We start from the raw sequence: 17,971 nt of genomic DNA, 5'->3' as shown, positions 1-17,971 counted from the left end.
AAGGATTCTGTCTGCAGATTCCCCCAACCCACGAAACAAATCAAACAAAACTCCAGCATCTCTCCCTCTATCCTAAGTTATAAAATCCCACCCACATCTTCACGGTCCCTGAGGTCTCAAAGTGTCCTAATGCTGAGTCCCGGCATTGCTCAACCTGTTGAATACAATAATTCTTGTATGAAAATAACATTATAATGATAGAGCAAACAGTTATAGATTTACTAAGAAGTAAATAAAAGACCTTATTCAATTCTTTACATATCACGTGAGTCAACATGACATATATGTTTTGCCCAAATATACAGTCAATTGCTTTGAGACATCTTGAACATGTGATATCTTATTATTATTATTATACGGGGTCCTTGCAAGAGAAGCACTTTATATCCCAAGCAGTTGTTCTGGTCGGAGCCCCATTTCTACAGCCATTTTCCTCTCCACTGTTGAACTCCCTCAGTGTTGTATTGCAGGTACAGTCTGTATTATGGATTCAGTTCCTGGAGTGAGGGCTTGAAGCCTGACCCCAAGGTGAGAATGCTATCATCTGAACCAAAACAACATATTGTCACCTTATTGGGAATAATTTATTTTAAGTTATTTTAATTAGATTTAATAGGATAACAAAGCAGAGGTTTGCTTTTCTTCATAACTCAGCACCTACAAAAACAAAGTTTCAAAGTTCTGTTCCATCCGTGTCTGTGGGGTGGAGGGGGGGGACGACATTATTCTCCTAGGTTAGAATTAAGAGATAATTTCCCAGTTTTACACACCTAGAATAACTCCAATTTCACCGCTGTAATTAGTTTCCATTAGCTTTTTTGACAGCTTTGTCCTCTTGCCTTCCCACCTTTAAGGATTTTATGGACATTAAATCCTAGGTTCCTCTGCTCTTCCCCTTTTAATATTTTGCTGCCCAATATACACTTGTTCTCCTTATTCTTCCTCCCAAAATGTATAACCTCACATTTGTCTGCATTAAATTTAATTTGCACTTCTCTGCCCAATCGACTAATCTGCCGACGTCACCTTGGAGTTGCTTACCATCTTCTTTATTGTTGTGAATTGCGCCCCTTATATAGGAATCCAGATCATTTATATAAATGGAGAAAAACAGTGGTCCTGACACCTGGGCACACCACTAGTTACGTCTCTCCATTGTGACTAACAATCCTGCGCTCCCATCCTCTGTTTCTTCTCCTTTACCCAACTTTCTAGTGCTCCGAGATGCAAAGAACCTATGTAAAGGGCATAATGTAACAGCAAGTTGTTGTTGTTTCTATCCACGTTGCTACCTTTTCTTCAAGTTTCACTGGGATCCCAGTCCTTGGATCTTTGGCATTCCACCCTCACTATAAAACCAAACATGATCTTGTAACCCAGTGATATAATGAGAAAGGATAGTTCAACATTACTTTTAATAATAGTGTGTTGATATAGACCCTTTCACATCTCAAAGTGTTTCACAGGATTTACTGTAAAATGTATTGACTGTGTATCTTTGGGCAAACTTGAAATATTTATAGTGAAATAGGCATTAATGCAAAACAAAACTAAAATGTAAGGATATTTCAACTCTTTTCCAGTTCGCTTAGAATTCTATAGGTGGGGGCAGGGAGGGATATGAGGTGAGAAGAACTCACAGTTATATTTTATCTAAAGTAAAAATCAAGCGAACTGCATGTGATTCAATTCATATCAATTATATAAGCTCAAAGTTCATAAAATTCCCAGACAACTCCAAACATTCACAATAATGGAGGCTCCGTTAAAAAAAAAATCCAGCCAATCTCTATTAAACAAGGCCCAGCAAATCCTCAGGACATCACAGAAACTGAGGCTGTCTTCTAAGCCAGCCAGACAGACTCATCTGGAGTTGATTTTTAAAGACCATTCTCTGTGTCCCACTAGTTCACCACTACCCAGTTCACACAAGGACTACTACACTCTTTCTAATCCCAGGCCAAGAGAGTCAGCACCAGTGCATTTTTAGGCTAATACATTTAATTCTACAGACTTGTAAAACAGCTCTTAATGGTATGCTGCCTTCATCCAAAAACTTTGGATCCATCTATAAATACTCAAAGTCTTAATAGCCAGTCCATTACAATACTGTTAGACCTTGTAAAGAGTCAATTACTGGATAATTTTGATTTGATCCACATGCGAGTAAAGCTGATGTCTTGTCACTTGATTTTCAATGTGTCTGTATTGAAATAAGCAGTCCTTTCCTTTCTTTGATCGAACTTATTCACGTTGCATCCCTTTCATGTTAATTCTATACTTTAACTGAGAGAAAATTCAAGCCAGACTATAAACTTGTAAACATCTGACATCTAACCAACTCAAAGCCCTTGTGTGCGTGTGTGTGTGTGTGCGCGTGTGTGTGTGGGGGGGTGGGAGGTACCATGGGAAGACTCACTTTGTAATTACCAGTAACAATGCATCTACAATGAGAATCATCTAATAACCTTACAAAACTGTATTCTGGAAAATGTTGGACAAATATACACGAGCAATACATAATAATAATCCTTACATTTGATACAGAGCCCTTCATGTCAGGATGACATCTCAACGCGTTGTACAGGATTTAAAGCGTGTGGGTAAACACAGCAATTTTTACACGGTCACGTCCCACAAACAGCCATGGACAAAGTGACTCATTTTATTCAGGGGATTGTTAGCCTGGACAACGGGAGAAACTCCCTTGCTTGTCGGACAGTGCCATGGGGTCGTTAACATCCATCTGAACAGGCAGACAGGACCTCAGTTTAACATCTGAAGGTCGATTCCTCTTCCAATGCAGTTCTCCCCCAGCATTGCATTGGAGACGATATGAGTTCAAAGTACCAACGCGTTGCTTAAACTCACAATCCCACGTGAAGGGCGCTATATAAATGCAAGTTGCCTCGCGGAATTTCAACCCTTGTATTGTTTCACAAAACAAGGCAATGCTCGACAAGGAGATTAAGGGTGTGACACACTCAAATAGGACTTTTGTTTTCGAGCCATCACACACCTTACGTGTGAGGACAACTAAGCACTCCAAGGCAAGATATTTTTGACATGTGAGCTTCCCCCATTCGCTTTGCCTGACAAAAAAAAAACTTTTAAATTTAACTCTAAGTTAGGACGTCGGCAAAAAGTGAGGATTGCACCTTTTCTAAAAGATCGACCCTTTTGCTTCTGTTTGTTTTGCCAGTCTGAATGCTGCGGCACAACAGTAATAACTGTTCTTTTTCTCAATCGTCTCGGATAAGCTCTTCGAGAGATTATAATGAGGGTCAGAGGGTTTATCAGGGAAGCGATGGGATCGGACTCTTTGATTGACAGACTTGAGGCACCACCCCGCTGCAAACATAAGATTAATAATTTCAGGAGCTGAGGCGAGAAGGCCCTCTGCTGTTAGGAACATGCAACGCTGGGAAGACTGTCAACAGTGCGCACACACACACACACACAGCCAACCAGAAAGGGAAATGTAAGCTCACCACTTGTTTGCACTTTGACATTGTACGATTTCGGGATCTGTGACTATATTTGTTTCCCAGCATTTATACAAAGTCGATGCAGGATGAAAGTGGCAGCGGGCACCAGACCAGACAAGCTGTATGATTGTTCCAATCAACAATTCCACATTTGAGGAGGAAACAAATGGTGATTTTTGGTTTGGAAGGTTTAATTTTAAGCACTGTAAATTTCCCTAAAAGTAACCCTCCTGGTTGAGGATCAAGGGACCAATACGATAACCATATTCTCATTTTCAAAAGGAGGTAACAACCATTCCCAAATTATGTAAATCCACCCACATTAAAGCCTATGTTTAACATGCCATGATTATTATGTTACAATGTCTGATATGATCAAACTTCAAAAAGGAAGTTCTTATTATAAGTTTTTAAACTTAAATAAAAATAATCTAATAAGATTAGACTCCAATAAGTTTGGAGTCATTATGGTTGGATACCGACTGCAAAATGTATGACTTTCATCAAGAAATGTTTCATTGAACAACACCGTACAACAGTAAACTTCTATTCTCGACAGGAAAAACCTAACCAGAAATTAAAGGTGTAAATGAGTTCTCTGGTGTGAATCTATGGCAGCTTATAGCCACTTGGCCTTGACCATTGGCTATCTCAAGAGGCTTCAATTCTTGCCACTGGCTGACACACTCACCACTTAAGTTGGAGTAAGTATATGCCTAGACTGACTCTGTGAACATATTTGAAGGGAGAGATCTTCGGATTAACTACCAAAAGCCACTACAAATCTCAGATAATAAATGTCCAGCTTAATCCTGATTGCAACTTTCATCCAGAATCTTAGACCTCGCCTCCAGCTGATGGTATGATGAAGATCAGGCATTTAGATTGGCAAATGCGGCTTATTGGGGTCTCGGTATTGGTGACTGACAGAGCAACTAAACAGGCTTGAGCATTCATTCTAAATGTGATTATCTGTCCAGAGAAGGAAGAAGACTAGCGCAAGGCAAACTTGTTTGTCGTTTTATGAGCTTAATCACTCAAAGCTCACAACACAAAGGCTTTTGTGGAACTGAAGATGAAACAATTTTTTTTAACAATAACCCTTCAGAATCGATCTGAAACATATCATCTGATCCTTTTTAACAAGAAAAGAAAATTGCAGTCGAGCCTAGAGTGGAATAAAAGAAAAAGACTGATCGTAAGTCTTGAATAATGATCCATAAGCAAAGCAAATCTGAGCAAAATGATTTTGAAAATATTCTGTTTGTTTAAAAGTTTCTGCAGTGGGTCTGTTTCATTGTGAGGTTACACCAGGATTGATAGGGAAAGTCCTGATCATATCAGTATCTATATTATATGGGAATAAACAAGCCACCACCCTCTGCGCCAGGCTGACACACACTGTGCCAGGCTGACACACACTGTGCCAGGCTGACACACACTGAGCCGGGCTGACACACCTACATACAATACCCAGGAACCTCACTGGATATTTTACTGGTCCCCACTGTGGATTCTGTTCCAGGCGCTCTGAGGCGCTATCCCATGTGAAGGCACTATATAAATACAAATTGTGCTTTGTTCTGTCTGTAGAATGGCCGGAATAGTTATGTTCTGGTAAAATACTTAGCGAGCATTTTAACTTTAAAAAAATGTTAAAAAAAAATTTTTTTATTGGGATTCTCCAAGTGTTCATCACCTGAATATTCAGCTCGATTGGCTTGGATTTACAAATGCGCCAACAGCTGGTGGGGGAACAAACTGGAAATGTTGTGACTTCAGCTGCACACATCACATCTTAAACCTGCCAGGAGGCAATGAATATACTAGGTGGCAGCAGAATTCATGAGGATTCTGTATGTAATATTACTACATTGCATGATGGATTTTGTACCATATCATAAATATTGTGTCAGAATTTATCAAATAAAGATAAAGATCACTTTCAAAGCTTTGGAGAGCTCTACCTTCATGTCCATGACTGGAGGGTAGGGAGAAAAATGAATTTTAAAAGATCCAGTGATAGTGTCAGTTTGGCTCTATCGATAATAAAACAATCATTCTTGTATTTGATATACAGTAAATGTGTATTTGTGGGAGAATGCGGCAGCCAATTTGTACAGAGCAATGTCTCACACAGCCATGAAGCGAATGAACAATTTTATTGCTCATCCACTTGATGGTTGTTTGTGGGACATTGTGGGAGGTTGTTGGCCAGGTTACCAGGAGAGAGAAGTTCTCATCGCTTTTCAGAGAGTGCCGTGGAGACGGGATCTCAGCTTAACATCTCAGGCGAAGGACAACAAAAGCAATATCCTGAGCTAAATTTTCTAGTCCACTTGATAACTTTACAAGTAGGTGTTACTTCAGATTTGCTATTAAATTGTGGCGTAAAGACAAATAACAATCGCCTTTTGTAACTCCTGACAATAAAGCCTTGCAGGGGTAACAGGAGCTGACACTTGCAGAAACCCATTACCGTGCTTAAAGAATATCCAAACTGAGAGTTCCATATATGCCACCTACACACGGAAACTCCTGTGTATTGGAATGCACTGCGCATTCTCTCCCGGGGGTGAAGCATCCTGTTTGCTTAATTCCAAAGAGTATTAGGCACAGGAATAATGGTCCATCACGTATCTAATTATGCCTTAAAATGTTTCATAACATCTACCGATCAGGTGATGGCAATTTGTACAACAGCCCTGCCCTTGGCTAACCTTTTGGACAAACAGCAGCTTCAACAACAACAACTTGCATTTATCCATCCCTCGGAGCACTGGAAAGCTCAATGGGGAACAGACCATGCCCACAGATCCCAGTTTCAGCTGTCAGTGAATTAAAAAGCAAATAGCAATCAAGGGTTCAGATCTCTTCATAAACCATAAGAGCAAAGTTTGAGTGGTTTACGTTTGTCATTACAACTCTCAGATTGGATTACTGACGATAATACACTGATAGGCGGCCAGTATTATAATATGCAGTGGGTAGTGAGGAGAGTGTTCAGTTCCAGTGCCTTTTATGAGCCTGTGTGATGTTCCATGAGTGTGCATCATGTGCAGAAGTGCAGAGTTCCTGTGACACCGAATCTCTCTTGAGGCGCCTGTTAATTTTGGATGGCACTATTTGCACAAGCATTCACTAACTATCACAACATATTATGATGTTCACAATCTGAATGGGTTAACACCATTTACACTGGAAAATAAACTTCAGAGTTTTACCGCTACCCTATTCCTAAAAAAAGCATTGAGAGCAAATGAAATTTCTCAATGTAAATAGTGTTTTGCAGCGGCTATTAAAGAGTAATGGTATTTTCACTAAAGCTGCTTTTGCTGTATTTTACATTTGCGAAAACCTTGTGCCTAATCCTGTGAGCCAAACTGTAATGAGGCTCAGCAAGTGGCTTAAGCTAGTTTAGGAAGGCAAACTAAGAGATTTAAGTCCACATTGCTGTCTCTAAATCTTCTAACTGGAAAACAATTCACAACTAAGCCCTGTCACTCAGCAGAATGTGATCGCTTTAGGCTATTGAATCGCCAACATGAATACTTGGCACCAAACGTATATGTAGGCGTAATAAGAGTAAAATGAAAACACGGGCATTTTGCAGTGTATTTAAACCCATTAACACATATTTATCAAGAACATTTAAACTAAAATATAAGGTACATTCTTTCCACTGTTTGCCCACGACATACGCTGTCACTCCACTTTACATTAAATCCTGTGAAGCTCTTTTGAGACATCCTCCCGACATGAAAGGCAGTTACGAATATAAGGATTATTATTCTTAACATAAGAATTTGCAAGGTGAAAGAAGACCCAGACCCATCCATCATCCTGGCAGTTGCATGACATGTCGTGTCCCAAACTATATATTGTATCCCCAGATATTTCCTAACCCCTCATTGTCCAACACTGTGGGATGTCCTCCCGACATGAAAGGTGCTGTATAAATGCAATTTGTTGTTGTTGATCATGAAGTCGATCCACTGGGAGCCAGTGAAGCCTGAAGAAAAGATGACAGGCATGAAGTTGCAAGTGGATAAGGTTTTGGATAAGCCGGTGCTGCTGTGGAGCTAGGAGGCCGGTGAGGAGGGCATTTGAGAAGCCACGTCAGGAGGTGATCAAGGCGTGCGTTTTACAGCATTGGATGTGAGACAGGGAGAGAGACGGATGATGGGGTGAATAACAGGAGAGCAAATCTTGGTCAGGGACTGGATTTGAGGGAGGCCAGAGCCAAGGATCACACCGGACGCCAGGTTGTGCACGGGCTCAATGTGAGACAGAGGTCAGGCAGGCTGAGGAACAAAGAAAAATTCTAATAACAAAAATAATAATTCGGTGTAACAATTTTCACGTCAGTAGGACATCTAAACGCTTCGCAGGATTCGTTGTAGAGCGGAGTGAATGTATTTTGTGGGCAAATGCGACAACCAATTTGTGAACAGTAATGTCCCACAAACAGCCATGAAGGATGGCACTTTCAGCAATCCAGTACTCTCCAAACACTCCTAGTGTTACTAACTGAGTCAGACTGACACACATGTATAAGTCAGAAAGTTCGAGAATAGCTTATTCATTTTTATAGTGTATATTCCTGTAATTTCATAGAGAATAATCCTCCTAAACCTGCAAAAAACACCCTCTTGAAGTGCCAGATTCTCAGCCCATACCCCTGTGCAATTCTCACCTGCAATTACTAGCACCCTCATGACACAGCATTGAATTCAACTAAAAAATATAAAATAAAACAGACTACATGTAGTATGAAGGAATACAAAACAAATGCTGCGTTTAAGGCAATGATTCGATCTCTCTGAACTACCGTGTATTCAAACCTTGCTCTCGAATTTCAGTGTCACCATAAATGCACGTTAGAATTCTGGCTTTGTAACTCTGTGCCAGCAATTATCCTCTGCACCATTATTTCATCAACAAGAGCTTTGATTGCAATTCAAAATGCAGCTTAAATTGAAAAATACAAAAGCTTAATCTCTTCAAATGGTTCGATTCGGAAAGGATAAGGAATTTACAAATCATTTAGCTACTACCTCCAGTATTTAGGCTGCTCTCCTTGATTAGATTTGGACACTTTGCATTATGAACAGAGTACACGTTACAGGTATTATTTAACATCATTGTTAACTTCAAATGTGTCACTTATTTAAAAACTCCAAGGTCAAGTACTGTATTGTAGTGCATCAGAAGTGGGTGTAACTATACATTGCACAAAGCTTCAAGGGAATCCCAAATGCACAAAACCAAATACAACCTTATTGTGAATGGTTTCCTCTTATACCTGGGTGAGCAAACCTTACAAAAATAATTTGGTGACTCAATCCTCGGCTGTTTGTGGGACGCTGCAGTGCGCAATTGGCTGCCGCGTTTCACCCACAAAGTATACAGTCAGCTCACTTTACAGTATATTCTGTGAAGCGCTTTGAGACGTTACAAAGACGTGATAGGGCTCTATATCAAATGCGAGGATTATTATTAAGTCACAGTAGGTTTGAGCAGGATTCACCCAGTGAGATGTATTTCCAGTAGGGATGTGATGTGGTAACTAGAATGCTTTATTCTGTTGCATTTTATATCTGCACAGCAATGATTCGCAGCTAACGATTCACTATCTGTACCGAGCATCGCTCTGATTAGCTAATCAAGCTTTGCAAACTTACAAAAGTAAGAATTATTTAAGGACGTTCATTTATTTTCATTAATAACACAAAGCTGGGGCGGCGGGTGTCCGTGCTTGCCCCTCCACGTTCACATGTCCACGCCCTCACAAGCTACCCCGCTATGTAAATGCAAGTTGTTGTTGTTGTTCACTGTAGCGATCGTTATATCAGGCTTTGCGTTGCTTCAATGATTGCTGTATTTGGATAGATATCAATTGGAAAAAAAATGTCTCAATGTTGAGTTCGCTATCTCATAATTCCATGTGGCAACTTATGACTACAGCTCACCAACCTTATTTGTCACTCTCAGTGCATTTAGGTACATTATCCTGCCCACTGGTCTCCCACGCAGCAATATTACAGTAGAAGCGTTTTGAGACGTCTCGAAGACGTGATAAGGTGCTATACCAAATGCAAGGATTATTATTTTTACATACAGGACAACGGATGTACTGCAAGCAGTTCTCTGTGATACAACACTGGGACTCTATTTTAGAGTTTATGCAACAAAATCCTGTTCCACACAAAGGCCGAAAGTATGTGTTCCTTTGATAAACAAGTTTTAGATATTACTGAATACACAACATTAGGTTTCACAGGGCAAGTCATTGCACTTTTTTTTGTTAAACTCAAGTTAAACTTTTTAGGATAGTGCATTCCACTTCCATGAATCTTTGTCCGTTTCATACAGAACTGCAGGTCTGATCTGAGCAAAGCACTGATCATTCTGATTTGTGTCTCAGATTTGGTGCTCTTATCACTCCATGCAATCGGAAAACACTCAGAAGTAACTGTGTACATATAGTGTCTGCTGCACAAACAATATACTGATACAATTAGTCAAGCAGGAAGTTATCAAGACAGTGTCTGACTCAGTACTTTACATGCATGCTTTACAGAGATATAAAATGTGATGCAGACAGTAATTTTTTCAATCTTCTGAGGTGCTGGGCATGTATCAAAGTGATTTAACAGATATCAGTCTGCCTGTGGGACAAGAGATGCCAGCGTGGATAAAGAATAGTTTAGAGATACACAAAACACGTCTCGCAGGAGGATGCGTTGTTTGCTTTCTGCAATGATGCCATTTGCCTCCTGCATGTGGACGATGGTTTTGTTGAAGTTATGTGGGCTGTAGTGTACACAACATAAAACCCACAGGTGGGAAAAAAAAACACATGGAAGAAAACATGGAAAATTTGGGTTTAACTCACCGACCAGAGGGAATCATTTGTCCCTTTTGACTTTATCAAAACTCATCATAATTTTAAAGTCCTCTAGGAGGTCACCCCTCAACCTGTTGTGTTCCAGCAAAAAAAAAGGTCCCAGTTCCTTTAGTCTCTTCTTATAGGCCAAACCACTCATAATAATAATAATCCTTACATTTGAGATAGCGCCTTATCACATCTTTGAGATGTCTCAAAGCGCTTCACAGAGTATAATGTAAAGTGAATTGACTGTACATACGCATCCCTCTATTGCCTTGATGACTTCCACGGATTCCGTGGATTCACCGCTGATAACTGAAGAAGACTGCGACAATCGGTCATGTGTGAAGCTCTTGGGTTTGCAAAAAAGAAGAGTTCACAGCTCTTGCTGGCAATGTGGACGCAAATGAGAAGTGCATTGCAAGGCTGGCAGATGAAGACGTCATTTGCCAACAAGCAGCTGAGGCACCTGAAAACAATGGTGAAAAGTCAAACAATGACAGTACTTGGCACATGACCTGCAAAGAAGCATTTAGCATGTGTGAAGGATTGCAGTCCTTTACCGCTCTTGCTGAGCCTTCGAAAGAAGTGGCAGTTAAAGCTATTTGCACAAACGCTAATCCTTAAAGAACAAATGTCGCGAATGAGACGGCGTATTCTTAAATAACACAGCAATTCTAATTACAGTATTTTATGTCAAATACATGTGAATGAATACTTCTGGTTTTCAGCATTTATATGAAATGCGTGCAAATGCTTCTAATGTACGCTCTAGGGTTTTGAAATCTACTTTCAGTTTCAATCCAGTCAATAAATGCTGCAAACTGTAACGAATGCCTTCTGCGTGAACCTCATGCCCTACGTTCCACCATTGGTGGGCGCGCTTTCAGCCACCACGCCCCAAGACTCTGGAGCACTCTTCCTCTATCTCTCCGCTTTGCCCCTTTCTCCCCCATCTTCAGGTCGCGTCTGAAGATCTTCCTATCCGACCTCGCCTACGATAACCTCCGCCACTGTCAATCGCTCTGGGACACTATCCTGCGTGAGGTGTGCTACATAAATGCAAGTTGTTGTTGAATGCACATGTGTAGTTCGTTCGTGTATCTCAAACCCCCCCACCCCCAAATGTCGACAAAATCCACTCAGTCCCTGCGACGTTGATATAAATGGCAGGACTGTATTTCGCAATATATTTCATCCTGTTTATTTAGAAATATTTTGTCAGTGTTGTGCCAGTGAATCTCTCTCTATACCTCTGCCAATGTAAGTGTCCTTGACATTTTCTGCGCCAAAAACTACGAAGAATGTAATAGTCGAGAGCTGAAACTCGAAAGAGCACAAGTCAGTTCTGCCCTAATCAAAAACAGTGACAGCAGTGAACTCAGAACAGGGAGTGATTCACTAAATGCTGTTAGAGAAAAAAAAGCCTTTTTGGAACCTGTGGTATTAAGCACATTCATTTAGGAATATTGCATGTAAACTTGCAGTAATGATTTACAGTGCTGTAAAAAATTACTGCATGCATAAGGTCTTTCAATATAGTTCTACTGCCAAACTTTCTGTTGACTCCACCAACAATGTTCCCTGGATGGCCAAATATTGTCTGTGGGGGACGAGGTGTCACAGTGTGTGAGAACACTGTATTCCACCTCTGGGTATGAGCCCAACTCCAAGGAGCTTATGGCCTTTTCTTTCTGTGAGTTGTTAAAGACCATATGTAAAATACACGTTGCCAAGTCTCGTATCAAATAACAGCTGACTGGGAGGATGCCACGATGCCACAAAAAATAATAATAAATTAATCACTTCAATCCCCGACTTTTTGTGGGGACGCTGCTGTGTGCAATTGGCTGCCGCATTTCGCCCACAAAATATATAGTCAATTCACTTTGCAATATAACCTGTGAAGCGCTTTGAGACGTCTCAAAGACGTGATAATGCGCCCTATCAAATGCAAGGATTATTATTATTAAAGTACTAACACAATCAAGGAATTCTTTTAACATCATAATCCTTGTAACAAAGCACAAAGAATCCGGGAATTGTTCCAAGGGAATCCATGCTTACTTTTCCAATAAGGAGTTTTTTTTAATGAAAGCTATCACCCTTGTGCAATTGGTAGCACTCTTACGTGCATCAGAAGGTTGTGGGTTCAAGCTCCACCTCAGGACTTTGAACACATATTATCCAGGCTAACACTCCAGTGCAGTAAATTCAAAGGTATGCAGAAGACGACCAACTCTACCTCTCTGCCTCCAACTCTCAATTCCAGCTCCACTGCTGTCCTGACGGATTGTCTGTCAGACATCAAGTCTTGGATGAGAGCTAACTTTCTCCAGTTAAATGTTGACAAGATTGAGGCTCTCCTGCTTGGCTCCCACCCCCGCCTACTCACCTCAGGCGCTGATGGTATCATGGTTCATTGATGCACTCCCCCACCTCACTTAGTTAGTATGGAACCTTGGTGATGTGGAAATGCTAGTCTATAGGTGTAGCAAGAACTTGCGTATTATTTTTCATAAACCTTGAAGAAAATAGAAGATTCTAATCGTGCACATTTAAACACGCTGCAAAAATTGCAAGCCAGAAAACATGTGATAATAGACAATTGTTTTAGTACCGTAAGGGTTAATATAACATGTCAAACAACGTTTATCGGTTTCAAGTCTGCCTCTGGGTCACACCATTTATATTTGCCTTGGTACATAAGCTTACTTTGTCCTTCAAAACCAACAAAGAAAGCCTACAGCAGGGTTTGAATGATACCCAATACTGTACTGCCCTCTGCAGTAAAAATACACTGCCTTCAATTGCACACATGGATGGAGGAGGCACTTTGGCTATTTTTTCATCAATTTAGACCTTGGTGTAGAACTGGGCAGGGACCAGGCATTCTCTATGCTTTAAATATCAGAGATTCATTATAGTTCTAGTAAAGGACGAAGTGGATGGCCTTTTTTATTGTCCTGCACAAATATCACATCTAATGATCACACATAAAGCTGGCGAATAGTTTAAATGTATTACTTTCATAAACTTTTTTTTATAGTGCAAACCTAGTTACCCTTTTATGATGTCTACAGAATAAACCGAGCACAAAACTACAAAGTTCTTTTGTTTGGGGAATGAAGCTTAAACACACTTGCAGGATTTGCTGCTAGTTATGATCAACCCACAGTATATGATGAATGGAACAACTTCATTCCCATCCCATTATTAGCCTTGGTGTGACCTGCAAGTCAATAGCGAGCAAATTTGGGATTTGCAAACAAGTACATAGCATCTGTTCACTGGAGCAGATAGAATCATGTTGGTTGTGTACATTTTGAATATCCATGTGTTAATGAGGTCTTTTTGTTGTGGAGTTTTTTCACTATCTATAAGAAATGTTATACCTGGATTTTCCACGACTGATCAGACACAGTCCATTTTGCATGCTCACCAGGCAAAATGATTTTGGAAAGTCCGCACACAGTTAGTAATAATAGTAATAATAATAATCCTTGCATTTGATATAGTGCTTCGTCATGTTGTTGAGATGTCTCAAAGCGCTTCATAGAAAATATTGTAAAGTGAATTTGTATTCAATTAGACAGGTATGTGCAGAGCAGACCAAAGGTAAACCCAAACCAAATCTTTGTTTAACAAAGGTGAGGTGTATTGCAGAAGGAATTGAGTTGAGAAGAGATGTAGCACACAAAACCAATTTCAGTCTTGCTGACGTTTTTGTAACATACCCTTTCAGGAGCAAAAAAAAAATTGCCTTCATGAAACATTTCATTATGATTTAAGAGAGAGTGGAGAAAGAAACTAGACTAACCTTATGTACCATTTCTCAAACATTCACTTAACAGCCTTAGTTTAGCATTTGAATAGGACACTTAAAAACACAACCCTCTCCTCACAGAGCAGTGTATGAATATCCATTTCACACAGCAAGCTCAGACACACTTAAATCTCCTATTGTGGCTCTTCTCATTAATTATATTTGCCTTTTATTATGTGCTACCTTTTTAACTACAACCTCATACCTCTCATAATCCTCATTAAATGAATGATATATAGGTCTTAATGCACTGGTATCTTGTTACTGGCAATTACCAACATGTTTTTTCTCCATTTTACAGCAGTTAAACAAACAGGGGACAAAGAGTTTGTAAAAGCGCAATTGTGCTTTCTCAGATCAATGACATTCATGCTTAGCTCAGCTTGTGCTGTGAATAGATTAAGTGCATTTGCTGCATGTCTCTCACAGAATCAGACGTCAAAATACACAAAAGACTGGCATATGTTTCAAAAGAATTGGAGGGTATTTTTTGTATTCACCACAACAAACCGAGGTTCATTTGTTTTTTATTGGAATTGAAAATCACCGAATAATGGCTGGGTGTTTTAAAGGTTAATTCCATTTAAAAGTACAAGAATAACAAAGTTGCAGTGTTCACTTTTCATTTGAATGTTTAGAAATTCAAAATCATTGTTTCGTTCCATGGATTTCATGGAACGACTTAGATTACGCCCACAAAACAAAGTCAATTCGCTTTACAATATTTAATAATAATAATCCTTGCATTTGATATAGCGCTTTTCACGTCTTCTAGACGTCTCAAAGTGCTTCACAGAATATGCTGTAAAGTGAATTGACTGTATATTTGTATAAGTTGTATACATATATATATCCTGTGAAGCACTTTGAGACATTTCCAAGATGCGATAAGGTGCTATATCAAAAGCAAGTATTATTATTATTGTAGTAGTGTCACAATATTACATTATATTTAATTATTAATACAATTTAATATGTATGTAATTTAATTGGTGTCAGGATATTACATAACAGTTTATTAAATGTAATCCTAGGTGTGGAAAGTCTGGATAGAAAAATTAATGATAAAGTTGATCAGTAATTAGTTTGTGAAGAGAGGGAATATTCTGACTAATCAGCTGAGTGACTGACACGTGCAGAAACCCATCACCAGACTATCCACCGCCACTGGAGCCCAAATCAGCCAGACCAGATTGTTCGATCTAACCGCTGAAATCTCCCCGTGTTTAGAGGAACCTCACCTTACCTCCCAATGTGAAAGGCGCTATATAAATGTACATTTATTCTTCTTGTTAGCTTATCTAACTCTGGAGAGTACGGTAACACTCACATAAGTCTATCAATCAACCACAAAATTTGCTTCAAAAATAACAAGCGCGAAAACATATGAAAGTCACTTGATTTCCGGGAACTATAGAAATCTAGAGATCTACTGACATCTACAGGTCCAAGCCAGCAAGTCAAGTTTTCAAAGCCTGCTGTCTGGATCTTTATAGTTATTATTATCCCACATGCAGTTACTTTGGTCTGAAGTAAGCCTGGATCACTGAGTGCTGCAAAACTGAGTGAGGCAATTTATTAATTCTATTAAAACTACAAAGGTTCTAAAAAAAGAACTCGGCAAAGTTTCCATCCACTAGAAGGATTTGGGGTTATTAGATTTACAGAGTGATACATTGAAGAAGCCTGTGAAAAGTTGGGTAAGTTATTATGAGTAAGTATAGCTGCCTGAAATTGTTACCAAGGCAGAATTAAATTCGGGTGCGTTCACTCCTCTGCTCTGAAGATCATTTTTATCATTGAGGGTAGCAAAACTACGTACAAATTACATTCCTATCACATCAAACTACTTCTGATTATCTGAAACCGGCAGATATCGTAGAATAGAATCATAGAATCTTACAAAAACAACAACAAATGACATTTGTATAGCTCCTTACACTTCGAAAGGATGTTCCGAGGAGCTACACAGTCAGCAATTTGGACCTAAGCCGGGGGTGGGGGGGTGGGGGGTGTTGGGATCAGGAGGGGTGGAGGGTAGGGGTAGGAGGATGCCCAAAGAATTTCATGGCACTCTAACAAAATAGTTTTGCCCACATAATACAGTCAATCCACTTTACAGTATATCTATCCTGTGAAGCACTTTGAGATATCTCAACGACGTGATAAGGCGCTGTATCAAATGCAAGGACTGTTATCAACAATAATCAAAGAAAGAAGTCAAAATTTAGATCCTGAAAAAAACTCCAAACTGTGCATCGACATATTCCACCATAAACTACAACAATAACAACTTGCATCTATACAGCGCCCTCCACGTGGATAGGGTCCCGCAGCACTTCACAGCGGCAGAGAATGACAACGGGTCAGGGGGAGAGAGGTGACCGTAAGCACGATCAAAAAGGAAGGTCTTTAGGTGGGCTTTGAAGGTGGGGAGGGAGGGGGCAAGGCAGAGGGGGTAATTACATCCATACTTCCCAAATTCTTGTCAAATATTGGGATTACTAGTTTAAGGTAACGCAGTTTGTTATTGGTAGTGCTGTAACCACTGAAGTCTTTTGAAACAGCCCACATTCGGTACAGTATAATAATAATAATAATAATAATCCTTGCATTTGATATAGCGCTTTTCACGTCGGGAGGACGTCCCAAAGCGCTTCACAGAACACACTGTAAAGTGAATTGACTGTATATTTGTGGGCGAAACGCGGCAGCCAATTGCGCACAGTAATGTCCCACAAACAGTCGTAGATTGAAAATGACCAATTTATTATTGTTTTGGGTTTTGGAGTGATTATTATTAGGCTCTGTGTGGAGTAAGGAAACTTGCCCAAGGTTTCGCCCTCTGCCTGGAATTGAACTCAGGTCTCTCACTTGCAAAGCGAGCGCTCTAACCACTGAGCTACAGGACTCCACATTTTTACAAGTATGAACAATATGGTCATAAATTCCACTAGGCAATGTCTTTAAAACCAAAGGCTGGAGTTGGATTCAGCTCCTTACCTTCTAGCTGCCAAAATAGCAATTAAAAATCCTTTTACAGATTGTTGTAAACTTACAGTTAAAGCACACAGTACATATTGCACAGAACAATTGTCTAATGAAACAAAGGAATCCTGTTTCACAATAATCATATTCAGGGATGGAATTATTTGCTTCAACAGAACTTTTCTTTGGCAAGAATAGGTCTTATTTGCTTTTGAGGTGTTTTCTGAGTACACATCCCACCAACATTATAATCCCACCTAGAGCCATTATCTGTCATCATGAATCAGCACTGGAGGGAACATTTTAAAATGGTTCACGCTGGACGTGTTCAATCATTTTTACCTGTTTACATCTACAAATATGTCACAGCTTGAAACGTACATGAAAATGGTTGTTTCGGAAAATGATGGATCTGAAAACTTCCAGTTTGAAAACGTGCGTTATTGTCACCAGCTTGTCACCAGTACTTGTGCATTTGTTATGTGGAAGTCATAGAAAATACGACTTGTACATAACTCTACATAAGTTATATTTGATACGACTTTTGCAAGTTTGACACAACTCATACTGTGCATCAGTCATATTAAATGTAAGGTCCCAACCGATACGACTTGTGAGGTTTCCTGTATATTGTAAAGTGGATTGACTATTACATTTTATGGGCGAAACGCGGCAGCCAATTACCCACAGTAGTTCCCAACAAAGCAGTGATTTGCTTTAGGGATTATTACCCTTGGAAAGCGATCTGCCAATCGACTAACAACCAGGTTCCTACAT

This window comes from Callorhinchus milii, unplaced genomic scaffold, assembly GCF_018977255.1.
Source record: "Callorhinchus milii isolate IMCB2004 unplaced genomic scaffold, IMCB_Cmil_1.0 Scaffold10, whole genome shotgun sequence".
NCBI lineage: Eukaryota > Metazoa > Chordata > Chondrichthyes > Chimaeriformes > Callorhinchidae > Callorhinchus > Callorhinchus milii.
The sequence above is the reverse complement of the archived record's forward strand: the minus strand, read 5'-3'. Positions refer to the sequence as shown.